Genomic DNA, 11,119 nt, shown 5'->3' on the forward strand with positions numbered 1-11,119 from the left:
AATACTTGTGCATATTATCTGCATGGCTGCACTTCTTTGTGAAAGTGCCGTTATTGACACCTGGCTAATACCGTATAAGAAGTATTAATGTCATAAAAATAATCTCTATTGTATTACTGGCATAACGCATTAGTGAAGGTAATATTCATGGTGGTGATCGGTGTACGGGTCAGTGTTTATATTCACACACATATATTCACGTATGATAAACTGTTGGATTTATGCTGGACGGGTTGTTTTTATTGAATTATGCCGATACACAATCAACATCTACACCGCTCGATAAACAGGGGCTCTTCATGAATTTACCGTTACACTACTCCGAAATGGTGTGTTATAGGAAAAAGCATAAGTGAATATGGATTACAAATTGTTTTTTACATATTTGGGGATCGAACCCGCGCGCACCGGTTCTTTAGCCTTGGGAGATATACCTTATCCGCTAGGCTACATGTAACAAAATGATCCCACTAAAATACAGTTATTGTCAAAGTTCATTGTATATACAGATATAGTTTTTTGTTCCATGTAGATTTTCTTGTTCAATTTGTAACATGTAAACTGTCATCTTGCTGCTGTTTTGTAAATACAGTAAATCCATTAATCCGGGCAATATCGTCCCCGTGAAACAGTTCGGTTTGGGGAATCACTGTAATTCCCTTTCATACTGTATAGACGGTTTTTTAATCGTACGGAAAGCGTTTTTTTTTCAGATCAACGGGGTTTCTCTATTTTGCATAATTTCAGATTCCTAAAACTGTGGATACATGGTAAATACAACAGATCCCAATGACATATCTAAAGCAGATCTCAATGACGTATCTAAAGCAAATCTCAATGACGTATCTAAAGCAGATCTAAATGACGTATCTAAAGCAAATCTCAATGACGTATCTAAAGCAGATCCCAATGACGTGTCTAAAGCAGATCTCAATGGCGTATCTAAAGTGAAAGAGTTACATGTTAGGCTTGTTTCCGTGATCAAAATCTAGTCCCAACCCCATCACGCCTGGAGACACCAAGAATAACTTCACACATTGCGTTCATGTTGAGAATCGAACCCTGGTTTTCGGCGTGACCGGTCAACGCTCTAACAACTAGACTACCCTACACCGTATAAGTATAAAACTACCGAAAACTGATAATTCAAATGATATTCAATATGTTCTCACCTGTAAACAAGGTATACCTGGCCGTCCTTTCAATCAACCTACAATTCGAACAAGATTAATCTTGCATTAATCTAAACGGGTTTAGAAATCAGATTTCAGCACCCATGTCGGATATGTCAATGAGGCTTCTCAACATAACCTATTTACGTTTAAGGGTTTAAGGTCGTGACTTGTTTTCATTGCTTACCAGATTGTGTTGTATAATAACATAACTGTTGTTGTCACGACCGCGGTGAGATTTGGCATGACATGTTGATCTCCTTAGCATGACACGCGAAAGTCCTCCACCATAATCAGCTTGACATTGCACCATGTTGTCTCGTGCGGTCTATGTAAGATTTATATTGTCATAGACCCGGTTTCACAAAGCGAACTTATCCTTAAGTCCATATTGTTGTGGCACGATGTCACAAATCAGGAGAAGGTGACTTCTGGGAGCTTCAGTCCTGCCCGACACTGAAGTACTGTTTCTTAAATATGTAGTTTGCGTCTCCATGGGCGGGTGACTTGGTTCAAAATAAGGCTCTGTTAATAGGCGAATGGGTACCCAGAAGGTTGAGATTAATACGAATGCAGATACTTCTAAAAAAAATCTAAAAGGCAGCATGGCTTTTATACTCGCCGTGAAGCTGGGAATGTAATTTGGGCGAATTGGGGTAATATAATTATTTTGCGTTTTAAAGTTCTCAATAGAGATGACCCAACCGTAAACATTTTGCCATACAAAGGACAGGGTATTATAAGGCTATGTTTGGTCTTCGTAAAAATGTTTTAAAAAAGTCAACTAATTTTAAGTAGGCCATGTGTCGGCAAAGATTAAGTAACTTCAGTTGGGTCATAAATCCATATCGCTCATGCTAAATGCTAAATCTCTACATGCTTAAGCCTCAATGCACGAACACAATTATCCCTAATTCTAAAGGTACTTAAAGCTTAACAAAACGCTCTGCACATGGAGACTAAGTGCTATCAGCTGCCATCTGCATCAAGGGCGTATGCAGGCGGCAACACATCAAAGCCGGCTTATCAATTATCTGCCAATTGCGTCACAAAGACCCACACAATAATCACTGATCTTAGCCAAGTTTATGGTCATCTGATGGCGACGATATACAAAATGACGGTACAAAATGACGAAATGTGATATGCGGGTGTTATCTAGGCTCAAATCTTCTGCGAAGGATAAACATCCAGAGGAGCTTATTAGAAATATAGCTAATACTAATCTGATAGGTATAATCCCATGTCCAATTCAATGTAAATATTTGTACATCTATTTACACCGGTCAAGTAAAGTCTTGTATTGGGGCTTAGCACTGATTGAGTCAACACAACGACATGGAGTTAATACGAAAATTCCTAAATCAAACACACACATGTCTAACAGAGTTTATTTTACAAGATATTATTTGTTGGCCAGGTGTAAAATCGGTCCCAGGATAAGCATGTGGCATTTAACTTACAAAGGAGAGAGGATTAGAATTGTCGTTTCAATGAGAAATACATGGAGTTGTTATACTGTACATCTGTGTTATATATTTTATTCGATTTAAGTAGGCAATATTATTTTCATATTCTACCAATTACCTTACCCCATCAGAAAGAAAGAATATGATTAGTTTCATATTTATAAAATATCCTTATTTCGAACCTTTTAACCTTAATATTTAAATCTGTTCAGAAAAAAAACAAGCATCAGTTTTAAAATATCACAACTTCAAATTGACTTTGACAATTTTCTTTCACGTTAAATGTTGACTTCAAATAAGATCTACACATTGAAACAATTATTACAAGAAGACACAATTAGATTGGCTAATCTTAAAAGGAATGTTCATTTAATAAATTACATCAGCTGTCATTCAAATATTCCGATGTTAAGTAACAAAATGCCGATCCAAAATGTTTTGAGTGTAATGACGATAATGACATCTGCACATATTTTCCTTGTTTCCAACAAGACAATTAGTCGTAAACATGATAGCATTCCTCCCTGGCACGCCCGGCGGTGCTGTGATGTCCGTAACTAATAAACACCGTGAGTAGACTGCCCCAAGCCTTGTTACAGGCAGGCTGGGAGATTGGAGAGGGTTAGGATCACGTTAGTGTAAATCAGGCGTGGGATGAGATAACGGACCGTTATCTCACATCTTCCACCAGGTCCTGGACCTCGGCTATTGTCTTGCTGGCAACTACAGAGGCGATGGGAGCGTGTTGGTACACGTGCAACGGCGTCCACAATACGCCGTGCAATACGCCAAGCAGTACATCATGTATTACTTTGTGAAATACGTCGGGCTTTACGTCTTGAAATAAATCATGATTATAACTTACATAGTCCAATACGTATTCGTCATGCAGCACAACGTACAATACGCCGAACGTTACGTTAGGGCAATACATGGTACGATGCTTTTGGGGAATACGTCGGGCAAAACGTTAGACAGTATGCCCTTCAAAACGTTGATTTTACTTCGTGCGGTTCGAGCAGGACGTCGTGCAAAACGTTGTGCAATATGTCCTTCAACACTCTATGGAATTCGCCGTGCAATACGTCGTTCAGCATGTCGTGCAATACGCTGTGGAATTCACCGTGCAATACGTCGTCCGGCACGTCGTACAATACGTAATGGAATTTACCGTGCAATACTTCGTACGGCACGTCGTGCAAAACGTTGTGCATTTTGTCCTTCAATACGCTATGGAATTTGCCGTGCAACACGTAGTACAGCATGTCGTGCAATACCTGGAGTTCTCACATTTAGAGGTTCGTGGAGTTGAATAGGGTTAATCCACCTTAATACGAAGGTTCAAGGATAAAATAACACAAATTACATTTTCTTGATACAAAAGCATTCACCTTGTATTGTGCTGGGCATGGCAAAGTCAATGTAAAAGTCAACATACGTTAAATCTGACATACATTGATAGTTATTGACGTACAGTTGACTGCTTCTGATTAACAGTCACACAATGTTACTGACTGGTCACTGGACACCCGGCGCCACAGTTCCTGGCATAATAGTCCCTCCCAGGCCTTAGCGTACAATTATTATTATTATTATTATTATTGTTGTTGTTATCGTTGTTGTTGTTGTTGTCGTCGTCTTCGTCGCCGTTGTCGTTGTCGTCGTTGTTGTTATTGTTGTTGTTATTGTTGTTATTATTATTATTAGTAGTAGTAGTAGTAGTAGTAGTAGTAGTAGTAGCAGCAGCAGTAGTAGTAGTAGTAGTAGTAGTAGTAGTAGTATTGCTGTTGTCGTCGCCGTCGTCATCATCATCATTTTGCAATTATCATCATTCGAGTGTCACAGTAAGGTTCTGTTCGTGCACGAAGCCCCCAACAATGTAGATGCTGACATGATATACTGTGGCAATGTTACACAGCTCTATGACCTATGACACTCAGACAATCTCTGTTTGTCAGCAGCAAGTGTAACCACCGTCGCCTCTTGGTGTACATTGGTGGGAAAATACTATCTTAACATCGAAACAGTGTACTCAGGTCCGCGAGTCGCCCTGACGGTAAACACATCACATTTAAAGTATTGACACTGGACAGTTGTGTAGTATCAATACTAGAGTCGTCTCGGCCGGGCAGGGTCGTGTATGTGGAGTGGACCAAGCGGTAGCTTACATCAATATTCGTATTGCAGGACAACATAACTGGATGCAACTTACGAAAAAAGGAAACGTTTAACAAAAGAATTCAAATCGTGTAATTTATTGATATAGGCAAACAATAATAATAATTAATAGACTATGTTATGTTTCCAATTAATTTGTGTTCTAACTGTGTACTGATCTTATCATTTGAGCTGATTTTGTGCAGTTTTATCAGGAGTTGATTGTTGTCTTAATAACGTACAAATAATCAGGTTATGTACAAAATGAGCAGCTTTGGTCTCGGCTGTAGCAATGGAGCCATCGTATTAATGTGACAGAGTTGGGTTTATCGCCGAATTGATCTGCATTTCAGTTATAACACGGATTCACTTTTTCGGAATGTGGGGGGAAGTGGGAGGAAGTGATGCAGTCTTAACCACTTTAGTGAAACCGACGTGAGCTGGTATATAGGTGCTGACAAGCCTAGCTTCAAAGTAGGGGCGAATCGGGAATTTGAATCCACAATCATAGGATCCTGGTACAATTAAAGGCCGCAACTCAGAAGAGAGTCGAACTGTGGTGCAACTAGTGAGCGGACTAAACGCTGGACCACCCCTCCACCCCTTCCTATTCCCGCAACAACCTCAAGATTGTATATCTCTATGTACGTTGTGTTAATATTCCCTAGAATGATGATGAGGAGGAGTGAGTGAGAAATGTTTTACGCCGCTTTTAGCAATATTCCAGCAACATCACGGCGGGGACACCAGAAATGGGCTTCACACATTATACCCATGTAGGGAATCGAACCCGGCCCTTCGGTCCGACGAGCGAACGCTTTAACCAATAAGCTACCCAACCGCGCCGGGTGATGATGACGACGACGACGACGACGACAATGATGATGATGATGGGAGTCTCGAATCAAACCATTTTACGAAGTGCTTTTTGTCTTAAATATAATATTATATAAACTTTCCTTTTCGCGAACTCCTGGTGTCAGCACTAATTTTCAATGATCCATTCATATAATTTTCATTCCTGTTTTGTCTTTTGCGGCCAATGGAATCTGTTCATTCTCTGGCGTTGTCGTTTAATGTTTACATCCTGAATGTGAGGTTTCCTGACTAACCAGGGTACACTGTATTGCAGTTATAAGTGAAGGGGGTGATGTCCAGATGAGATAGGTCCTTGTGGGGTGTCCTCATGAAAAACGCCATTACGAGATGACCTCGGTCTCCTGAACAGGTCAATTTCAAGATATCGTGATGTATAACAGAGTGTCTTATCGAATATATCTAACCTTCGATACACCTACCCTCTACTATTCCCGTGTAACTACCATCACCTCTACAGCACGCCGGGACCGTGCAGTTAATAGCTATGACCCCAGAAACAGGTCACCACGACTATCAAAAAGACCTAACAATACCCGCTCCAGTGAGGAGGATAGATCAAACAGAGGGTGCTGTCTACCTACAGCTTATTAACACACTAGACACAATCAGCTGATGCTATTTCCCACACGATTACTCCGAAAGTTGTGAAAGTGTTTTTAGCCAAAAGCCTGGATGATCGTGAGAAAGGGGTGTGTGATGGAGGTCCTGCAGTCTAAATTAAGATCCTTCATTCACCACTGACCCCATTTAGGAGTATAAATTATTCTTGACATTACATATAATTGGAATAATCGTAAAATCATCACTTGAAAGATATTGCTTCCAGATAGAATCTACAGGCTCATTAACGAGTCAGCTTATACTGAATTGCAGGGCAAAAGAAAGTATACAAGCATGGCTGATGGTGGGTGAAAATAAGATATGGTTATTTGATGGAGATGTATTTGATACAGGTATCAGAGGCGGTATTACGTGCATCATACAAATAAGTACTTGACAATAGGTGACGTGCACGTTAAGGAACATGGGGGTCCAGCCCGAAAGTAAGCGTCAATGTTAGCAAACCACCTTCTCTCATTATTTGGGGCGTTCGGGTAGCCTAGTGGTTAAAGCGTTCGCTCGTCATGCCGAAGACCCGGGTTCGATTCCAGACATAGTTACAATGTGTGAAGCCCATTTCTGGTGTCCCCTGCCGTGATATTGCTGAATATTGCTAAAAGCGGCGTAAAACCATACTCTCTCACTCACTCTCATTATTAATACTTGCAGTACTGAGTAGGTCCCCGGTCCCCTCGGCCATCTTACGATCCGATAAAAATGAGAATCAGGTGTTCCCAATGTGTCAGGCTGTGTCACCGTTCCCCGTTTGCGAAGATCGTTTGTTACGCTATCAACCACTGGTTTGAATTGACCCAACATATGACAAGCTATATTCACGTGCCTCGCTGTATTTGTGCTGACTGTGGTATAAAATAACATTCACTCACTGCTTCAAATTCGGGTCAACTGTCAACCAAGAGCGAGTGAGTGTGTTTGGTTTTACGCCGGCTTAAGCATTATTCCAGCACTATCACGGCGGGGACACCGGGAATAGGTTTTACACATTGTACCCATGTAGGGTATCGAACTCGAGTCTTCGTGTGACGAGCAAACACTTTAACCACTAGGCTACCCCACCGCCCCTGTCAAACAAGAACTACTTTCACCAACAGCGATTGGTCATTATCAAACATACAACATCTCCAGTTTCCCTCGGTTGAATATTGCATACCAACATCAGTGTATCTCCTGTCGCTGGCATGACGCCAGGATAATTCTTCTTTATCTGACAACGACCCCGAGTTCTTTTCGCAATCGCATAACCTACTTCATCAGTTATTTCATAGGCGCTATCAAATAAATAGCATCATGAGCTCCAATTTCACATATAGACAGCATCGATCGGTCCCCATTTGCCTGTGATACAGCCAACATCGTCAATGCCCCTTTGTAACTAGTCACTGTCATACCGCCAACATCACCACTGCCCCTTTGTAACTAGTCACGTCACCACTGCCCCTTTGTAACAAGTCACATCTTCACTGCCCCCTTGTAACTATTCACTGTCATACAGGCAACATCACCACTGCCCCTTTGTAACAATTCACTGTCATACAGCCAACATCACCACTGCCCCCTTGTAACAATTCACTAGCATACAACCAACATCACCACTGCCCCTTTGTAACTATTAACTGTCATACAGCCAACATCGTCACTGCCCCTTTGTAACTATTCACTGTCATACAGGCAACATCGCCACTGCCCCTTTGTAACTAGTCACCGTCGTAAAGCCAACGTCACCACTGCCCCTTTGTGACTAGTCACTGTCATACAGCCAACGTCACCACTGCCCCTTTGTGACTAGTCACTGTCGTAAAGCCAACATCGTCACTGCCCCTTTGTAACTAGTCACCGTCGTAAAGCCAACGTCACCACTGCCCCTTTGTGACTAGTCACTGTCGTAAAGCTAACATCGTCACTGCCCCTTTGTAACTAGTCACCGTCGTAAAGCCAATATTCTGCTTCACCTTCATCGCGATGTCATAACATAACAGATGCGCGGTAAAGGGGTTTTCACAAGCGCATGGTGTTATCAGGTGTGATAGGTTTCATAGAACTACAGCACGGCCTTCACACTTTATGTAGGATAAAAACAACATTTAACGGTTGAAATATCATATATACGTATCTGAGTGTAACCAGACGCTACATCCCCTATGACCGGTACTCTCATTTCTCCAAGTCACTAGCGGTATGCGAACTGGCGTGAAATAGGATTTCATTGTTAGCGTCACTTGAACGTGACACCGTCCGAGAACCCCTGAAACGTAAGATGGCAGCGGGACGGAATTTAATTACGTCTGAAATGTTTTGATAACAGACTCATTCGACCGGAACAATATAGGCCGTTCACCAACCTGTTTAGTTGCCCACGTGTGCAGGTAAAAACCGTGAGAATGGTGCTCCTAATACCAATATATCTAGCTGGTGTGAAAAGCAAATTATTGAAGTGGCATGTCACAAGAAACACCACATATGTAACAAGACGTCCGTGTTTGATATGTTTTCCACGTTTAGTTCACGTTGATACCAGACACCACTCCTCCACCTGGTGAATTGAAAAAGCTAAATTTCACTCATGTGAACATTAAACTTTACTCCTTAGAAAAAAAACACGATCTGGAGCTATGGTGTTTGTAATTCATCTGCATGCATATTCGGTACATTGACTTTTCGTGTAAAAGTAAACCTTTAAACTTTCAATAGCTTTCCTGATGCATAAACACGTAATGGCACAGTATTATGGTGGATGGTGGGCCGATATACAACGGAGGTTGAGCCCCGAGTGTCTTTTGATGCTCTATATGTTAACCGAGTCCTACTTAATTCAGCATGGATTGAGCCTTTTATGAAACAAATGCCGATTAAGGGAGTACATTATATGTCTATACACCTACAAAGATGTAATTTTGTGGATATATACCAAGAATTCATTGCTTAAGAGTCCCCTCGGTATGACTTGAACGCGTAGTAATACATTGGATCCGAACATGTTGAAGCGTATGCTTTGACATAACATGTGCTCTAGCCTGACAGCCGACTTTTCTTTCCTGACGTGACAGACTGCTATGTAATAGCATTTTAAGATTATCACGTGTTATCAATACACTGACGTTATAAGTAAACGGATCATTGAGTTTGCGTATTTATCGTTGCAAAGTAGAATAATACGTATTACGTTATATGAGTGAGTGAGTGAATTTGGCTAAACGCCGCTTTTAGCAGTATTCCAGTTTATGACGGCGTGTCAGCATGTAGGAGGAAACCCCGAAGTGATGCATATTAGGATATTATCCTTTTACTCGGTCCCCCCCCCCCACCCCCCCCACCCCCACCCCCCCCACCCACCCCACAAGCGAAACATGATCATGAAAGTAATTATCTCGTAAGAGGATTTACACGAAATAGAAAACTAATCTATATTAGAAAACTTATAATCTGTAATCTGTGGGATAATCTCTCACTTCGTATTCAACCAAAGGAAGTTATAAAACTGGTGCTCTGTGCAGAAATGGAATTATAGAATTGTGACGTATTTCGGTCATATGTTACTTTGATCTTCCAGCCTCTGGTCATCCACCATTCGATGATTTCATTTAAATAGTGATAGTGTGCAGTTTTTAGGCGCATAGACTAACTAATATATCCATCTATATCAAGGCGGGAGACAATTAACGAGTTTAGCCATTGAGGAATTAAACCCGAGTTATCGGCGTAACAAACAACCAAACATGCCCCACCCACCCACCCATTCACACACACACACACACACACACACACACACACACACACACACACACACACACACACACACACACACACGCTAGCACGCACGCAAAGACACACAACGCTTACATGCACGCACACTAAGATCATTGTATTGAGCTTTGAAATATTACCAAAGGAAAAATCGCCCTTACATTGTTCCGAAGAAAGGGTTAGCAGTTAAACTAAAATAACTGTATTGGACTTATCATGTGCGTGCGTGCTTGCGTGCGTGCGTGTGTTTGTGTGGCTGATTGTACTAGTCCGGATTAATTATAGTCCGATTTACAGTGCTGCCCACTGAGATACCATGCCGCAGTTTAACATGAATACCCCACTCAGACTGAGAATACTGACTCCGAGCCGACCAGACCTTGTTTTAGCCCCTTAATTTGATGTTTTGCAGAATGAAATGTCCGTCTACCGTGTAATGTGAAATACATGCAAATCTACTCACACACAAGGTCGGACATTTGCTGAGACGTCGATCACCTTAAGTGGACAATGTTTACTGGCTTTGCTCGGCCCGGCTACACATGGCGCAGCATCAAGCATCAAGCCAAACGCTGTCCCCATTCCGCATACATAGCCTTGTTTTTACATAATTATATATCTGTTTCATGATGACATATAGCCTTACCTGTACCCAGTCTCCTCGCTCAACGCTGTAATCACGTACACCACTAAGGTAGAGTGCCCAACGCACCGGGAGCTGTTATCAGACAGTCGTTGCTGGTGATGTGTGATATAGCTACAGTCGGCAGCAGAAGCACAGCTTTACAGAACTGTATTAACAATGTGCCTAGTAGTACCACCCAGCACGTGCCTCCCTGGTGGGTATATCTACGTTATGTACACAACATCCGGGCACTCTATTGACGCGCGTCTAGACAAACAGTTCTAACGTCTTCTGATTTGAAATACTTGGAACTCCTGCACCAACTGCACTGGCACCGATGATGGCTTTCACTTGCTTGATAACGGTGTTAGAACCTATGCCGAAACGTCGCTGCTATTTTTAATCAAGAAGTTGTTCATCCATATATCTTATCCTTACTCCAACTTCTAAATGCC

At 41.7% G+C, this 11,119-nt stretch overlaps 1 protein-coding gene across 1 annotated transcript in view; it reads right to left on the reverse strand.

The window, feature by feature from the left end:
* Positions 1–10,751, reverse strand: part of LOC139461853 (ras association domain-containing protein 10-like) — a 42,437-nt gene extending 31,686 nt beyond the window's left edge. Inside the window, exon 1 of the mRNA XM_071243333.1 lies at positions 10,686–10,751. The gene's annotated coding sequence lies outside the window, so the exon portion shown is untranslated. The remainder of the gene's footprint in view (positions 1–10,685) is intronic.
* Positions 10,752–11,119: the final 368 nt, after the last annotated feature.

The sequence above is a fragment of the Haliotis cracherodii genome, unplaced genomic scaffold (genome assembly GCF_022045235.1).
Source record: "Haliotis cracherodii isolate W230 unplaced genomic scaffold, xgHalCrac1.p SCAF_15, whole genome shotgun sequence".
Classification (NCBI taxonomy): domain Eukaryota; kingdom Metazoa; phylum Mollusca; class Gastropoda; order Lepetellida; family Haliotidae; genus Haliotis; species Haliotis cracherodii.